This window comes from Lathamus discolor, chromosome 4 (genome assembly GCF_037157495.1).
Source record: "Lathamus discolor isolate bLatDis1 chromosome 4, bLatDis1.hap1, whole genome shotgun sequence".
In the NCBI taxonomy this organism is placed as follows: Eukaryota; Metazoa; Chordata; class Aves; order Psittaciformes; family Psittacidae; genus Lathamus; species Lathamus discolor.
This window is the reverse complement of record NC_088887.1, coordinates 56,803,386-56,821,914: the sequence shown is the minus strand read 5'-3', so window position 1 is coordinate 56,821,914 and position 18,529 is coordinate 56,803,386. Positions and strand designations below refer to the sequence as shown.

General features: G+C 40.7%; 1 protein-coding gene across 10 annotated transcripts in view; it reads right to left on the bottom strand.

The window, feature by feature from the left end:
• Window positions 1-18,529, bottom strand: part of P2RY8 (P2Y receptor family member 8) — a 51,228-nt gene that overhangs the window by 14,484 nt on the left and 18,215 nt on the right. For 3 of the 10 annotated variants that reach the window (XM_065677538.1, XM_065677539.1, XM_065677535.1), the window contains exons 1-3: window positions 16,728-16,871; window positions 15,001-15,224; window positions 13,133-13,218 (exon numbers count right to left, since the gene is read on the bottom strand). The gene's annotated coding sequence lies outside the window, so the exon portion shown is untranslated. Of the gene's footprint in view, window positions 1-12,996; window positions 13,219-15,000; window positions 15,225-16,727; window positions 16,872-16,904; window positions 16,981-18,529 lie in introns of those variants that run through there. The other 7 variants (XR_010612276.1, XM_065677534.1, XM_065677537.1 and 4 more) reach the window with 6 other exon arrangements.

Genomic DNA, 18,529 nt, shown 5'->3' with positions numbered 1-18,529 from the left:
GGGTTTCTAGGAGCTATAGAGACCTCTGAATGATGCGCTCTGAAATATTACTGCATTCCTGCTGCTTCAGTGTGTAAATTGAAGATAGCTGCATAGAAAAATTATGTAAGTGTACTAAGAATAAAGGAAATGTTTGCTGCAGATGGCACCTATTCAGGGAACTATGGTTTTGCCTAAACCAAAACAGGTCAAGGCTTCTGTTACTAAAAGTTGAGGTTATAGGTTTTAAACTAAAGACTAGAGAAAGCCAATTGGCACAGAAAAGCATACAGTTCAGGATGACACATACTTAGGCTGGGAATGTTATTAAATCCTCTCTATTCTTAGGAAAAAAGCACAGGAAAAGGTATTAATCAGGTCCAGGAAGGAACTGGACAAACAGTTTCTACATGTGAAGTGTATGAAGCAGATCACATAAAACAGCCAGGAAAAAAAACCAAAACAATAGACATTTGCATCTTTACAGATACATAAAAGGTGTAAAAATGCTAAGGCTGATTGCCCTGGTTTTCACTGGGAATCTGACCTAATTTAAGCATCTGAGAAGCCTCATGAAAGAAAGTAAAAATTTCTGTAGGAAACAGAATGGCCATAGCACACACTGATACAGCCCTGCCGGAATAGGCTGTGTCACTGAAGGATCAGTATTACTGCATTACAGGAAGCTTCGTGTCACATCCAGTAAACAATTCAGTTACATCAACAAATGAGACAGACTTTCCATGGGCTGAAGGCTGTAATTGCAGGACTGTACCATCAATCACATAACGAGGATGATAAATGTGGCAGCAATGTGCATGGGATAGAAAAACAGCTGTGAAAGCAAACAGTTCAAGACAGCACCCTTCAAGTATCTCTAAACAAGGTGGGCAAAGTGCCCTGGAGTGATGTGTATGTTCAGGCACCACAACTGTGACTCCTCATTCAAGATTCCACCACCCATTCAAACCACCCATTCAAGATTCAGAGGGGAGCCCCTCACAAACTGAAGAGGAGCAGCTTCTGACATAGGCTTCTCTCATCCTGAACCTCCTCAGCAGCAGGAGCACTAACCTGGGTCTCCCACGCCCCCAGAGGACACCAGAGAGCTTTGGCCTGTAGCCTATCTCAGATAATTTTCTATGACTTCAGCTGCTTAATTATAAAAATAATATGTGTCTGTGTGTGAGGTTTGACCCTAACCTAAATTTTGTTGATACGTCTAAGGAGACAGTACTTCTCCTTTGCTTAATTTTCTGGATCCTTAAAGTGCTCAGCTGGAAGATACCTACCAGCTTGTCTCAGCCATTGCTCTCGCCATTGACACAAGCTGTACTGGATACTGGCAAAGCTCAGCGGAGAGGGAAGCGTACTGATGAGCCTGGCCTTTTGCTACACAGGTACAGAATTAGGTCTTGGAGAAATACCAAAGGAAATTCTATTACCACTGAGGAATCCCTTCTCTTCTTAAAAACACCAGCTCCTGTCTCCAGAAGAGCCACTGCTCTGACTGAAGGTAGAGAACATCTTTGGTACTCCTAGCGTTGCTTGGTACTTATAAACCACACGTGTTTGGGGCAGTTCTCTGCTGCAGAGGTTGGCTGGCCAGAGGCAGCCTCTGCTCATGCTATCTGGCTTCTTTAGCAGGGTGATGGCACACAGTTTTGCCTTCCTGCCATGGTCCTGGCTGCTTGGGAACTGGTGGGGAGAAGTCAGCTAGCACAAATGAAATCTGCACCAGGGAGCATTCTTGCAAGCTAATGGTACGGAGAAGCATGTTCCAGTGACCAAAAATCTCCCCTGGAGCTGATTAATCTGTTAGTATCATATTAATGTAAAAATACAATTTGTTGGCCCCAAAGAAATGTATAATACATGGAAATATCTGATGAGAAATGAGATTTGATCAAAGTCAGCAAGCTTGAAACCTGGGCACTCATGAGGCCTTTCCTGTCAAAAGGTTTTGGTTCCCTTTTTCACTCTCTTGTGGTACCATAGATCTTGAAGGAGAATTGCTGCTGGGAACTCCTTCAGTAGCAGGCATCTGATGCTTTGGCAGTGGCTGAAACATGATCGCAGCCCCCATAGCAGCCAGCTTCTCTTGTGACACCCCAAGGATGCCCTTGGCTTCCAGGGAGTAGAGACAGGACGGTGCTTTTGAAAACACAGTAACACCCCTTCATTGCTTTGGAGGAAGATCAGCACCAATGACTTTCTCACTTCTCTTTCTGAGAACAGCAGAGGTCATTTAATCTTTGCTACTATTTAGTTCCCATCTCTGTTTTGGGAGCTATGGCTCGTGCTAGCTCATGGGAAGTTTAGGGGCTCAAGGCTGTCTGAGGGTTTTCTCACATAACTGCCAAGCCTATGGTCTCCCCAGCCCTGTCCTAATCAGCTGAAGCTGGGGCATGGTTTATGCAGGTGCACTTGGCGGCCAGCCTGCCTTGCAGTGTGGCATCGGTGGAGATGCCCATCAACATGTTTGAGATGGAGCCACCGATGCCTGTGATAGTCAGTTAGCATTACAGACCTTGGAGGGTTAGTGTGGTTTAGCAAGCAAATGATGGAAAGAACCACTGTTTTGAAACTCACTCGGGGAACTGATGGAAACAGGCCCAAGTCCTTTTTATTTTAAAATCTCAGCAAGTATTTAATAAAAACATAAAGATAACGTAAATTCCAGGAGAGCACCTTTAGTGTCCTTTCTTTTTCTGTGTATGTTTCTCTGTTTCTTGCTCTGACACACTGTCATACACAGATACAGAGAGAGAGGAAGAAAAGGAAAACAGAGTTTTAAGCTTTAAAATAAAGCCGTTTTCTTGAGGAAAAGGATTGTGTATTATCTTACCATAAAACAGCCCAAAAAGGCAAAATAAATTCTCACATCCCCCCTCTAACACCAGCCAGCCAGCCATGCATGTGAGCAAAGCCATAGTGCTCTAACATCTCAGATGCCAAAGATAAGGGTGCAGAGATAAAAGATATCACATGATGTAGGGAAAGTTTTGCACAAGTTAGGACTAGCTGCTCAGTGCAGGTTCCTCTTTCAATTCTCTGAAACTCTTTAAAAAACATTATACACACACACAAAAACAAAATTCAAAAGCGGTTTCCTCAGTTCAGACCTCTCACCACTCCCACACCATCTCTATAGATGTTACCTCTAAGACGTACCATAAACTACACATAAAAATCACTTGTATTTGCACTGCATAGACTGATAGTTTTTAGAGCATTTTGTTCCATCATGTTATAAACTACCTTACACAAAAAAATTAGGCTTGTTACTTAGTTCTGTTTGCCTGTTTCTTTAATGTAAAAGAAATCTGTCCTTTATTTACCAAGACTAGTAGAAAGAAAAAGCACCTAACAATTTGTCACCTAAAACCTATCCTTTCTTTTTAAAGGTTATAAAATGACAACAGGACATATTTTTAAATGGTCACAGTAATCACAAGACTACTGTTTAGGCTGAACATGTGTTTATACTGGTCTCCTATTTTTAGGTCACATCATATGACAACTCCTTGCCACTGCCATTTGTCTAGTTATAGATGAAATACTAATTTTTAAGTCTTCAGGAATAATAGGGTCATACTTCATTCTTGCTTTGTTCTTACTTGCTCTGCTAAAATGCATAATCTGACCAAAGCAAAGAGTAAACTACCTAGTTTACATTTTATTAAATGTCTGGCTTTTGTTTGCCTTGTAGCTACTGCCTTTTTTTTGTTGTTGTTGTTTTTTGGTTTTTTTCTTTAACCAGCTACAGCAAAACAATATTTAGTAAAGATGCTCATTTTGGCCTAAGTCCTCAGAAGTAATTAGGCATCCAAATATTTTTGAGGAATCAGTCCTTAGCAGTAGCATTTCTGACAGTTTTCCAAGCACCTTTCTGTGAAAGCAAAAGCAAGCTTGTCTCCTGCTGCCTGAACTGCTAATGAAAAGGTAGCAACAATACTTTAGACCAGAAAATCAGTATGTCAGCGACCTCTCTGCAATGGCACGGTAACCAAAACACTGTAACTTCCTAGATTAGCATAAGGGTCCACCTTATTGAACATGGTTGTGTAAAAGGATGGCTCTGGCATGCCAAGAGCACTTCCAAAGTACTCGGATGAATTGGGCTGATGACAATACCCACAACAAGCTTCTGCATTATCATTCCTACACAAAGCCTTGACAATAAGGACATTAAAATATTATAAACTTCTCTGTATCTTTTTTGAGAAAGAGCCTCCTTGCAATAACAAGAGGTAGATGATTAAGAAGCAGGATTCTTCTAAGAGTTGACAAGACTGTAGGTGTATCCTTGAGGATGATAATCAGATCATCTTCAATTCCAGTGGTCTCTTTCACTTGCACAATGCCTTTTAAAAACTCACAAAAGCTCACTTTCCAACTCTGATTTAATTTTTCTTTTTTTTTTTTTTTTTTACGGTACCAATATATTTGCACTGCTCAGTTTCCTGCTGCTGCTGGCTTAAGAAATAATAGTGTTTCACTTTGCAAATGCTCCAACTGTTACAAGGACAACAAGTGGGTTTTGAAATTTCAGGCACAGAACCTGCAAACTGACAAAGCTGTCTGAAAAACTGTATTTGCATGCTTACTCCAAGATGAAAACTTGCTGTACTACACTACCCATTTACTTAGATTTTGCATTCTTTTCTAGAATGCCTGAAGAAGTTAGATATGTTCTGTATCCAGTTTTGTAGACAGTATTCATCTAATTAATTAACATTAGTTTACTGGTATCAGTGGACTAGTTCTCATGGTTTCTAGCTATGTTTTTCCCAGACAAACCATGAAGGTCTCTTATGCTATAATCTCTGCAAACCTTTCAATGACTTCTTTAAACAATGCAGTAAGCTTGATGAAATCATTCAAAAGTTGACAGAAAGCTCTTGAATGAGTGAGGTTTTGTGTTATTTTTTTGACTGTGCAGTTGAAGCTATATTCAAGGGACCATATTTGTGCAGCTGTTTTTCTTTTTAAATTGACCACTACCTTATACATAAAATTATGATACACAAATAATGAAACTTCCCAAATCAATTATCAAAATAGAAATGTCTTTCTTTACAGGTAGTGTTTTTTTCTGTCCAAACTATAATAGTGAAATAATATACTAAAGTGAAAATATCTCCACACACTGCAAGGTAAAACAGGATTTTCTGGTTCTCAAATGACTGACAAACTCCTTGAGAACAGATATCCTATGTTTACACTGACTACATTTACCTGCTAAGAGGGGCAATTAGACAGGGAGATACCTAGGAAGCTGTTTTCCCCACTTTTAGGACAGAGAAATGGATTCAGTAAAAATGAAAGCTGGGTTCATGAAGTTACAACATGGGGCAGTTTGGCCTCAGAGTGGAGACTAACACTCATGGGACACACATGGAATAGTTTACACATATTTCCTTGCCCCAGCCCAAGACATCAGCTGTCTCTTGAGACATCCTGTCACTGCTGGTATAACTAACTCATATCAGTGGGCATGTGGATGCATCACTGTGAGAAGGACAGGGTTTGGGGAAGGTAGTAGTTGAACAGGTCGGTTTAGTGCTGTGTGGTGGCAGATAGCAAGCAATCCTGATACTTCTGATACAATGTGTGATGTTGGCTTTAAACACTGTTAGAAAGATGAATGAGAAGACCGGAAGATTCTCTGTGGTAAAAGCCTGACAAACCCCTAATCCTATGAAACTGTTTCCACCTCTTCAACCTTATCTTGCTTTCCTGATGGGAAGCTATTTGAAAATTTTCTTGGCTTCCATACTCCCAGTTGGCTGGGAAGATGCATAGATCAATTTATTCACAGACTGTAAATGAACAAGAAAAGCCTGAGTATCTAAGAGATTGCCTATTAAAGAGTTAAGAGGAAGGGAGGAGAAAAAAGGAAGTAGTGGTTGAAACAATTTGCTTTTAAGGATGCAAAGTGAAAAAAGACTTGATAACATTTTAAGCAGTGTATAAACAACACAGGAGAGCCCCAAACTAGGTGGGGTTTTTTTGGTTGGTTGGTTTTTGGTTTTTTTGGGGTTGTTTTTTTGGGGGGGGGGGTGTTGTTGTTGGTTTCTGGGTTTTTTTTAATTTAATTTAATTTATTTCTGTTTTTTCTAGGGGCATTCAGAGTCGGTGGAAACTATAATGGGAACTTCAGAAATGGAAACTCTGCACACTTTTAGCCAAAGAACAAGCGCAGGTTTCTCACTCACCATGACTGAAACATGAAGTGAGGGTGCTATTTCTAATAATGAGCAGAGAGGTTGGTTTCCAAATCCTTCCAATGTAGAGTAGCACCATTTTTTTTTCTACCCAGCTATTTAATTTGAGGTCTGTTCAATCAAAAGTGTATAAAACAGAGCAAGTGCAGTAAAGTATTTTACCTTGGAGCTTGCCACTAAGGACACCTGGACTGTCAGTGTCACAAAGACAAATTAAATCTGATTTGCAAAGAGCATTTATGTACTCTGTAATTCTGATCTAAGAATGCTATGCTGGCTTTTTAAAAATTATGCTGAATTTGGCTGTCTCTTCACTGGGGAAGTACTCTTGTCATTTGTCATCATTGGAAGTAGTGATTCAGCAATAGTACAACCTTTGTAGCCCTAACATAGCAAAAGAAGCTCTAACACTAAAGTCACTGTGTCTTGCAGATGTCTTGCAGGTGTTTAAAAAGTTCTGTCATTTGCAACTGTCTGTACTTAGGGCTAAATTCAACTCCCTGTACACAGATAGCCAGTTTTGGCACCATGTTTCATGAGTGTGAGTAGTTGTGGAAAAGGATTTAGATTGAGAATGGTTTAGTATTTATTTATTTCATAAGTGAAATAAATGTGAATAAAATTAATATAAAATCAATAAATCTGAAAACATTTTATCTTGATCTTCAGTGTTATTTAGTAGTTTAATTGCTGCAGGCTTTATTTTCTGCTTCTATATAATCCTGTTTAACATTTGCACAGGAAACAATAAGACAGCACCTAACAGTCTGTAAGATTTTTATTTACCAGCATCACTGCGAGTTATCTATCTTCACTGCCTTTGATGGCTACATGTCAAGAGAATTTAGCTTCAACTCAGATCTCAAAAAAGGAAATAAGCACCCACAATATAGTCTCTACAGCATGTCTCCCTCTCTGGAGGAGAGCACTGAGGCATTATGTTGACACAGAAAGCACAGAGTGAATCTATTTCAGGGGAGGTTTGGATGTTTGTCTACTTCCAAGAAGAAAATAAAAGAGCACAATGGCACTGGGCTGCAGAAATGGAAGGTGAGGGCTAGGACTCTGTGGACCACTGTGGGGATAACACACACCGAGAGGCTGGACCAGGCAATGCTTTCTATGAACCAGACACAGCGTAGGCTGACTTGACTTAGGAGTGAAAGACTGGGTTTTCAGTACACTTTCGTACCTGACAAATGGAGTTTGTGGGTGGGCATGTGGCCTCATCTGCAGGGGAAGAGTGTGATGTGGGAGAATATAGAAAGGGATGTGGGAGTCCTGGGTGACTATCAGCGAGAGCAGGCACTTCCACTTGTTCACTTTATCATTAATTTAAAAGCAATAATGTAAACAAAGCCCAACTATTGAGCCCAGCTGCTGTTCAGCTTTGTTTGAAAAGCATCTTTGGTCTGTATTCACAGGACTGTATTTCCCCTCTCTCCCTCAACAAATGTGGAGGTGTTGGTTAATTCTAGCCAAACTTGATAAGTTTCTGTGCAGTGCATCAAAATATTTTCCCATTGGATGAAAGCTTGCGATTCAGATATTTATACTTCCACCTAATCTTTTTTAGTCCATTTCCCCGATTTCTGCAACTGCATATAGTTTTCTGTGTGTCATGGCCATTATAACTCAAAAGAAGGTTGTAGACATGTGTAATGACAATAACGACAATCTTCACTATGTAGTAATCTACCGTAACTCACAGAATTGTAAGAAGAAAATAGGCTAGAGAGATTGTTGCTGTTATCTTCCTTTTTGGAAGATTGTCACCTGGAGTCTCATGCTAACTGCTCAAAATGCCTCTCGCATGTCCCTTTTTCAGCCTGGGATCAAAGCAATAACATTGTATTTCAGAATAAATGGCAAAATGATTCATGGGGTTACAAAAACTGGTCTGCAAATTCTACACCAAATCCTTGTTGACTCAGCACATGACAGATCCAATTTATGAATGGGCCAAGACCCAGTGAATACATCTTCCCTTGAAGGCAACAGGAAGCAAGAACATTTAGCGTTTGTCTCTCTTGGGCCCGCAGCTGGACACAAAAATATCTTTGAAACAGAAGCGTGACTTTTTTTCTAGTGAATATTTTGGTCAATTCTTTGTGAACAAACCCTTACTTATTCATTTCTTTCTTTCAGATTTACTGGAAAAGTTTAAGCTGATGATATACAGAAAGTGAGAACTTTTCTCCTTGCTGAAGCAAGCTGTGGTAGAGGAGCATTTGCAGCTATAGCATGTTGGTCTGAACTGTCAAATTGTTGGTAATGGCAAGCTGCAATACTATGTTTTTTTATTTCAAACATGAAAAAGTCAAATCCCAGGTTCCCCCACATTCTTTAGAAGTAAGCAAAGATGATTCTGAGCACCTATTTTTCCTTCTACACTCATGACTACACTAGTCCCAGAAACAAGTCAGAGCAGCCAGAAAAGCAGGCACAACTAAAGAAGCCAGTATTTCTGCAGTACAATTTGTCTCTCTTTGCTCTCCTGCTGCTGACTGGCATAGGAATAACCTGTCCACGTGCTGGTGTTCCCTGCATAAAAAGTGATCACCAGACACTGATGTGAGAAACTTCAATGTTATTTTTTGCAGTACTGCAGCAGCAAAAACTGGGAGATGCTGAGAATCCACCCCACCCAGTGTAAGCATTTTCAAGTTGAGGATAGACCAACCATCTCTGTTATTGATATCCAGATCAGTTATGATCTCTGCCTCTCTCATGTGGGATTAATCATGTACTCATGTAAGACACACCACAAACATGAGCAAGAATAGTCATGTGAGTCGAGCAAAATTATCGGACTAGTATAACATGTAAAGCTGTGCCTTGTCCTGTTAGTTTCTCTAAGTGTTGTTGATGGAAAACTTCTTATTTAAAAAACTGAATAAAAGTATACTGCAAGTATATATAATTTTAAATCTTAAACATTTAACATCGTGAAAACATCTCAGTGATGAGTTTGAGACTATTTTATCCACCAAGGCCAGATTTACATCTCTGCACAGCAGAGAACTGCTGAGATCATGAAAGCGAGACACCTAGCAGGAAACCTTAGAGGTGTTAATGATATATTTATGGCCCATAGGAGAAATGTGTGAATTAGAAGGCACATCTTTGAGTGAAAATGTGGGTTCCAGATATTTTCTTCGACAAGCATGTACAAATTTAGGTCATGAATTGGGCTGATAAAGAGATGAATGCAATGTACATGGCAGATTAGTTGAACTTCAGGGCTTGATCTTGCTTCTGCTTAACTCAGCATCATATTCTTGTACTAGTAGCCAGCGTCTGTTATCTGCAGTCATGGATAAGCTGCAAACTTTTTGACTAGCTATGCACTTCTAATGACCACAACAGCTCTGATTAGTTTGCTGGTTACTTAAGCACTGTGTAACAGATCATCAGCTTTGCAGAGCCCTGGGACTGAGGGGAAGGGAAGATGTCCCTTACGAAAATGTCTTTTGTTTTCCCTCCCTGCCAAAATACACTGCTCATGTACCTCAGGAAGGTTACTGCTCTAGCAGCGTGGAGAAATGAACAGCAGAAGAGCCTGTGAACCAGAATTTTATCAGTGGGTTCCCCTGGTTGCTTTGAAGTTTAATCATCCTACTAGTGAAAAGCTGAAAGTCAACAAACTGCCAAGAAGCTTAAAAGTCAGCTGGCTGGAAAATGGACAAGTTTAAGCCTGCTTATTTCCATTTGATCTATGTTGAAACCAATATCTTCCTAACAATTTTTCCAAAGGCAGAATACCCCATCAGAAATATCTAGACTTTTTTCTCTTCATTGTTCAATGACTGAAGTGCACTATGCCCTATGTACAGTGCACTGTTCAAACTCTTGTCCTCAATACCAAATAAATAATTTATTTGTAGGCATTTTTGTGGCATCCAGTGTTGTGGCATCAAAGTGCTTCAAAAAGACCCACAAATTTCTTCTTTGCAGCCTTCCTCTAATATGATGATTATTTAACTCCATGTTACAAACAGGAAAGTGAGGAATGGAGACCTTGAGTTGCCTAGGACCTGATTTCTAACAGCATGTATTATTACATAAAATTTTACTGCTTCAAAGCCACATTTCCAGTGACTATATCTGGATCTGTACATAGTCCATACTTCTGCAAGTCAGACCCAGGTGTTTTTTAATATGCATTTGAAAATGAGGAACTCAGAGTTGTTGCCTGTTTCTGAAAGCTTAACCCCTTGAAGGCAGATCTGAAACAGAATTTCAGGCTCTGTAAAATGAGCATCACATGGGTGGAAAGATTAAGGCATCAGTGAGGACTTAGGTGACTCATAATGGGATCTGAAATAGTCAGTGATGAGGAAAGGTGTGCAGCCAGCACTCTTCACATGCCACATACATAGATCATCTGGAGGAGACTATGGATGAGCCTTGGAAACATGAAGACTTGGGGAAAAGAAATCTTAGTGAGTCTCACAGAACATCCTCTTTCTTGCAGGAAAACTACTGGGAGACCTGAGCCTGGAACCTCTTCTTGTTGAAGATTCCTTTTATGAAAATTTCCTGTTGCCTTTTCTTTCTGGGGACTGAATATAATTTAAGATGGTCTTTTAAGATGGTTGATAGAAGATAAACATTTCCCTTCCCTGTCTAAGTAGTAGTGGTTAAAGTCAGGAAATATATGCCTCAAGTTGCCTCCCTAGCCTGACCATGGAGCTTATTATCTGCGCAGGAGATTGTTTTAACCACAAAACTGCTGGGTACTGCCCATATTTCGCATCAAAGATACGCAGTAAAAAAATTGTTGATATAAAACTCAGGGAAAGATGAAAATGCCATGCAGGAGGGCAAGAGAATCTCCAGCCTTGTGACAGGGCAGTCACCAGCTGTAAGGTAGTGGAGATGGCTTTGGTATCTGCTCTTTAGACTTTGGAGTTATTCAGTGACTACTTAATGTGAAATAGTGTCCTTGAAGACAAGATGAGGTCTTTTGCCTTCTAACTGAACAGTATTTCAGGCATCTGCTTTCCTTTTGTCCAATGACCCTTGCTTGCTCTTCAACTGGTCAGGTGCAAATCAGCCCAGATTGTGGTAACGAGCATACTATCTGGCTAGCAAGGAAGGAGGTGGATAAGGCTTTATATTCTTTCCAAAGAGAGTGTTGAATGTACATGCTCTTCCTCCCCAGAAAGTACTCAAGAGAAGGAGTTATGCTATTTCCTACCCTTTGACTGTGTTTTGAAAGAAAGTACTTGTATTTCTAAAGAAGAAACATAGTCTTATTGACGTGCTTTAAGCATTCTCCTTACCAGCACTAGGACAGCTCTCTCAGTCTCAATTGATGAAATCCAATTGCTCTATAATTGCAATGGATATCTGCTTATACATGTCCTTAAGTATCTTAAGTACTGCTTTCTTAAGTACTGCTATCATATGTTATGACAAGCAATTACTAGGGCATAATTCCCCACTAGTCAGAGGCTGTATGAGAATTGTCCCCAGTTGAAACTGAAACTCCGTGCTAGCTCCATTTCTGGCATTTCTCATGCATCCTTTTCTTAAGGAGGTGCCCTTTTCTCAGCATCACACAAGACTTTCATGCAGAATCAGTGGCAGAATCTCATTTCTCAGGACATCACTCAGTAGCAAGGCTACTTTGCCTTTTCCTGTAGTTCTACCTCTCAGTCAGCATGCGTTCTCCAGCAGCAAGTAGATGAGAGCTGATCAAGGAGACAGGAAACGGCCTCTCTCTGAATGGGTTGTTGATTGATTTTTTTTGTGTTGAAGTATTCTTCTGTACTATTTACGCTTAGGAGACTGAGGACTGTGCCACATGCACAGGGAAAATGTTACTACATGAAGAGTATGTCAATATTAGTAAATCAAATTCTGTCAGAAGCTGGGCTCAGGCAATGAAATTCAATTCCTAGGGCTGTTACATTTCTGGCACAGTTTTGTTTTACACTAACCCTCCCTCAAAAAACTCTGGGCCCCACACATCCATCTTGTGTAGTTTAAGAGTTATCATAGACCAAAGACAAGTCCCAAAAAGGAGCTTGGATGTACCCATCATGTTTAAGAGGCTGAGAACAGTTATTACAGTTATGTCAAATAAGCTAAAAAAACCCCGAAGTGTGACTGGTCTCAGCAAATGGATGCAGTGCAAAATTACCGTGGGACAAGACCGTTTTTTCTTTCTAGACCACTAGAGGGTGCAGACAAACTTACTTTGTCTTGAAGATTTATTTTTAGGTTACAGAGACCTGGATATTGCAGCTTTTTCACAAGAGTATTTGTGGAAAAAAGCAAGAAGGATCATGCCTTGCTGTCCTCTACAAACCCACTTACATCATCTGTAGCATGTAAAAACCAAAGTCTGCCTTTCTCCTGCTAACCGCTGTGCTGACACCGCTCTCAGTCCTCGTCTACCTTGATTTCATACTATCAGTTTTCCTCTTCTCTCATTTTTTTCCTTTCCCTCACCATTTCTGTTCCTGCTTATCCACAGTTTCCTATCCTACTTCCCATCATCCCCCTGTGTTCCAGGAAGATTTCCCTTTGATCCCTGCGCTGCTTGACTGTCACAAGAGGAAGTAACAAAAGTAATGAAGACTTGTTCTCAGCCTGCTGAGCTGCTGTAGCCGATAAGTGGGGTCTACTCAGTGTACCCAGGGTCCTGAGAGAACAGAATTTTAATTGAGCATGATTTTTAGAATCTCAAGTATTGATCACATTTTTGAGAAGTTGAGGGTGAGGGGGAGAAAGGAAAAGTCTTTACAAGATTATTCCTTTCTTTGTGCTTACTCACCTACTCAAAGCAGAAGATTGTGTTCCTGAATATTCCCTTTTTGCCTCAGCAGTTCCCTCATACAGCTAAACTCTGCGTGTAACATCCTGCCACAGAAAATGCAAAACTTTTCATCTTAAGTGTTGATCACACTTACAGGCTGCTCCCTAAGGAATTTGTCTCAATGTGGTCGCCACTGATGTTTCCGTGCTGCAACAGATCAGATTTCCTCTATGAGCAGAGCTGCAGAAAGGACCAAAGAAAAAACCTTTTAAGAATCAGTTGTTACCAAATAAAAAGAGCACATCTAAAGATAATGCTGAACAGTGGCAAGACCTGATAACATTGCCTTTCATGGCTTTAAAACACAGTTCACTAGCTGTAAAACATATCTGTGCAGGATTACTGAAGATTCAAAATATCTACATCTGAAGATGAAGAGAATGAAAAAGGACACATACTTTTTGGTGACTTGATATATTCCCTTCTTACTTTAGCAGATCTGAATCAGGTACAGTGTATCTGATAGTAAGTAACCGTAGCTGTTTCATCATGACCATACGAGTGTGTAATTTCTGTTGTTATTTCAAGACTTAACGAGCAGTTCAGAGAGCGAGAATGTGCGTGCAAAATTATTTTCAATTCATCAGCTGCTGAACCTGAATTCCTCATGCAGCAGTGTGAAAATGTAATAAAAATGTGCAGCTCTTGGTGGACAAGCTTATAGATGCCTTGCCCCAGCCTGATTGACTCCTGGGCCCTCATCAGTCTGTGCAATATCAGTAAGATATCAATGTTACGATATCAATGAGAGCTAAAATACAGCATTTGAAAACCTGAGCTGTTGCGTGACGCACATACAGATCTCTCTCTCTCTCTCTCTTCCTCTGTCTGAGTGTTTGGCTTTATTTAAATATTCAACAACACTGAAATGTAAGACTACCAATGGAAAATTTCAGTAAGGACAGACGGCTTCCAATCAAAAATGTGTGAAAAGAGACCAGATCAAACTGACATTACCAGATTCAAGGATGTAGAAAATGAACCATGTGGGATATTTCTCATTGATTAGGGTGTAAATTGGATTATATTACCCATTTTAATCATATTTTAAAATAACAGCCCTAATTCTCAGGCTAAGAGACCCTCTCAGGTTTCTAGCATATAAATAGTAAGCACAGGAGGAACACGATCTTGACCTTCCCGTTCATGAGCTGGCAGTAAGAGTGAACAAGCCCAAACAACAGTTCCAAAGACACTTATAAAATGAGCTTGTTTCAACCAGGAACTTTTAAGGCAGTAGTCAAGGGTCAAACATTCCCATTCCTATAAAGTAATATTTCAAAGAAGAACCTCCTTTTGCACTCTGTGAAAAACACAAGAACACTGGCAGTAAGTATGCCTGATATTAAAAACATCCTTCTGTCAATTTGGAGGCTTTGCAAACATTACTTGTTAGTGGTGAACACCCCTGGACTTCTGCTTCAAAACAACTTTTTATCTGGAAACTATGCAAATATCAAATGAAGTTGTTAGGTGGCAATATGTGTGCAAAGCACCACCACATCTTTTAAACACATTGAGAAACAGTCTTGGTGTCTCTCCACTTTTGAGCAGGACAGAGGGAGCCCAACACAGGATAGCTTCTTGAGGCTGGGCTGTGGGCTGCTGAGAATCTCCCTTCTAGCTACTTGACCAGAACACAGCAGTTACTGGGAGACACCACATTTACTGGACTGGCTTTTCCAGAGTTTCTTTTCCATCCTGTTACACCGCTACATATAGCCTACGCCTCCCTCGTGACGGAGAGCTGAGGAGTACACCCTATTCCCACACCAGACGATGATATTCATGCTGAAAGAGAGCACTGCGAGCGAACATTTGAAATCACCTAAGTTGACCCTTTCTGCACTTACAGTTTGTCAGAGAGAGCAAAATCGTCCGGAGAGGCAGAGTTGAGCAAAAAGTTGAACCCAAACCCACCGTGAAAGGCAGAAGGTGAAAACACAGTTTCAATAAATGTACCTCAAGGGATGCAGAAGCAGTGGGTAAGCTGCTGGTTGGTGACAGGGGAGGCCTGGGTTCAGTTTGCTCTTCCCACACAAAGCTGCTGAGTACTTTTCATTGGGTTGTACCTGTGCAGTAACTGGGAAATGTGACTGCAGGATGAGTAGACACACCGTAGCAAATTTTCATCCAGAGAGCTGTAGCATAGGCTGCAAGTATTTAGCAGTTAAGGCCATACAGAGCTGCAAGGAACAGCAGATTGTTTAGTACTGACACTCAAACTGAGAAGACTAAGGCTGATGCAAATGCATCTACCCATGCCATAGCCTCTTCCCTAGCAGGATGATGCCAGGCTCTCTGGCTGCATCTAAACTGATGTACAGCTCAGATTGCCTCCCCTAGGGAGCTGCGAAAACCGGGGCACAAGTCTCACGTCAACTGGGATTCATCCCAATTCCTCGTCTGTAGATGACAATGACAAAACTTCTGTGGCTCATAGAGTCTTTCAAGGGTCAAATTCATTGCAAAGTTTCAAGTGCTATCATAGTAGCAATCTCACAGGTAAGGTGGAGGTGACGTAGGAATGAAGTCCAAACCTTGATAAGACTGATGTGTCTGAATCAAACGAATGCTTATGAAAACCTTAGCTAGATTCCCCCGACCACTATGTATAAAATCCAGAGAGTGTTTATACCAAACAGTGAGCACAGTCAAGGAGCCAATGTCCAAACATCAAAACTGATTACAAGCAAAGACTTAAAAAAAATCAAATGCCAAAATCCTGAATCTCCAATATATGACTTCACACAGGGATCCTCACGGCATGTACAATTTCACTTTCTGTAGGGCAACCTGATGACTGCACATTATTACATTACCTGCCCTACAGGTGGCTATTTTATGCTTGTTTCTGAACTATTAAAGAAACCTTCACACAAATAATCTCTCTGTGTCTATTGAGACAACAAATGCAGTATGCAAGAGTGCACTGTGTTACGAGACTTCCTTCTGGTGCCTGTCTGTCTGAGTTCAGTTTTTATGCATCAAAAGACCCCGATGAAATTATATCGTTCTATGATACGGTTCCACAATCACTTCTGAGTGTATGTTTGGTTGCTGCAGACCTGGGAAACAGTCTCAGGATGACTATAATGTGTGACTCTGCAATAGCTGGAGATAGATATCAGGTTCAGATTTACAAATAAAACTGGTCCAAAATTATCAGATGGGTTTTTTTTTTTCCTTTTATTTTTTCTCCTCCCTAAATATATAGAAGCTCATTCTTCCTCCTTTTAAAAATAGTATTTTTATAGTGTTTCAAAATATGATTTCAGTGTTGAAGATAACACTGGAGACACACTGATTTTTAATACTGTCCTTACCAAAGCAAATTATACACCTGAAAACCCCTTATTTTGATACTGTTTTGTGAAGAGTAAATTCCTTATGTCTGGCAGTAAGAGTTTTCTTTCTTTTTTATGGCAGTATTTGCTGTAATAATTCTAATTGTCTAATATACTTCTTCGCTAATATTGCTCAGTTATTAACCCATGCAGTTCTTTATTTCTACAGCTTACAGTAATCTGGCACAAAGACACACATGTACTTCTTGGATTGCAATGAACTTTGTTCCCCCTTCAGATGCAAGTAATAGGAAGGAGAGCAAATCAATCTTGGCTGAGTCTGACTCCACTGAAAAACAATTTTGAATAAACAATCAAGAAGTGAAAAACTGTACTCCTTACCTGGTCTGGGATGGACAGTGCACCTTGAGAGCCTCTTAAATGGCAGAGAAGAATTAGAAATAGTTGAAAGTTTGTACTCATCCAACCACAGGGCTCAGGAAATGACCGCATATTTTGCAATGATTAACTCCTTCCTCACTTCTTTTTCAAGTACAGTAAAAAAAAAGTCCATCTTACCCTTCCACTGCAGTTCGGTAACTAATGCCATGCTCTACGCATGGTTTCTGTTTCATATGCAGGTGGCCAAAGGACGTGATTCTGATCACCTCCATGGAACAGAGAATTTGCAGTGTCTTCAGCATTAACTGTGACGAAGTACATTTTACTGTTGAGTAAAGCTTACAAGATGAAGTGTAGAAATGACTCAGTAATGGCTTGGGCTCCTAACTCTCATTTTTAGGAGAGGCTTAGAGCAATATTCTCAACATGACTTCAGTGTTGCGGTGCCCAACAGAGCAAGAAAAATAACAACAAACTTATTTAAAGGAGCAGCATCCATTGCAGTCTGGACAGTCATTGGATGTACAGTGCATACAGTGATGCTGTTATGCATAAGGGGTGTCTAGAGGAAAGACAGCCATGGTTAAACATCAGTAGTTAGGTTCCCAGTGCATAAAGACCCTTCTACCCTCAAAAAATCCGTTCCCCTTTGCTGAACATACCTGTTTGACTGAAAGGCATTTCTGAACCCAAGCACTATTTAAAACCATTAGCCTGGAAACCAGTAAAGGCCAGTTTCACACAAGAGTACAGGCAGGAACACAGGCTGCCTTTGGGGAGCAGGCACCTTCACATTGAACCCAAAGCGACATCCAGGCTCTCTGCATGCAGGTGCAGGAGAAAATGACACCCCAAAGTGGATTCCATCCATCAAGCCAGCAGGATGAGAAATAAAACACTTCCAATGATGCAGACTGTAAAAATGAAGACAGATCTGTGTTTTGTACCTTTCTCCTGTTTTTACCTGGACATAGGCCTACATGTGTCTCCACAGCCTTGAAGTCTCTTCACCTAGGCATGTGTGTGTTTTATTTTAAAAACCTTCTGGGGGAGGGAAGTGTTACTGACTGCATTTGGAATGTTGGTAGAGGAAGACAGAATAGAAATACCACCAATGTGCACCTTCATAAAACAGTTTCATAGCTCAAGCACACAGCTATAGTGGTTTGGGTTTAGTTTTCTGTTTGAGAGGACCTAAATCCATGTTTTGAGTATAAAGTGCATCAGAAGTCCACAGAAGCTAGAAGATGTAGAGATCTAGCCCATTCTTCTCAGCAAAACTGAGCCGACAAAGTAGGATGTGTCAGCAAGCCTGTGCTCCACACACTTTTTCATGGGACAGGCTTTGTATGAACTATGCTAAGTGACTTCAGTAACAAGGACCAGAGTTCAGCATTATCCAGATCTTGATGGATGGTGGGTTTCAGAAACAGCTTTCTTCTTAGCTTATTACTATGTACAAGACCTGGTGTCTCAGATCTTGGATTCCACTCAGCAGAGTGGTCCAGATTCATCAAATGATGCACCTCGCAGCCTTGTGCTTAGGCATTATCCCAGAAAGTGGGAACAGAGAGCCTGAATCTGATCAGACTGAAGGGTCTCAACTGCCTGGGTCAGTATTCTGGATTACTGCACCATGGGCGGCTAGGACCACATTCCTCAGAACTGCGCACAGCCACTACGCGGAGATCACTGCTTCATCCACCTGTGTTTGGGAGGGTTCAAGCCCCTCTGGGCAGGCAGGCACCATGGGGTGCTTCACCCTCCCCCAGATGAGACACCTAATGGCAGCAGATCTTGTA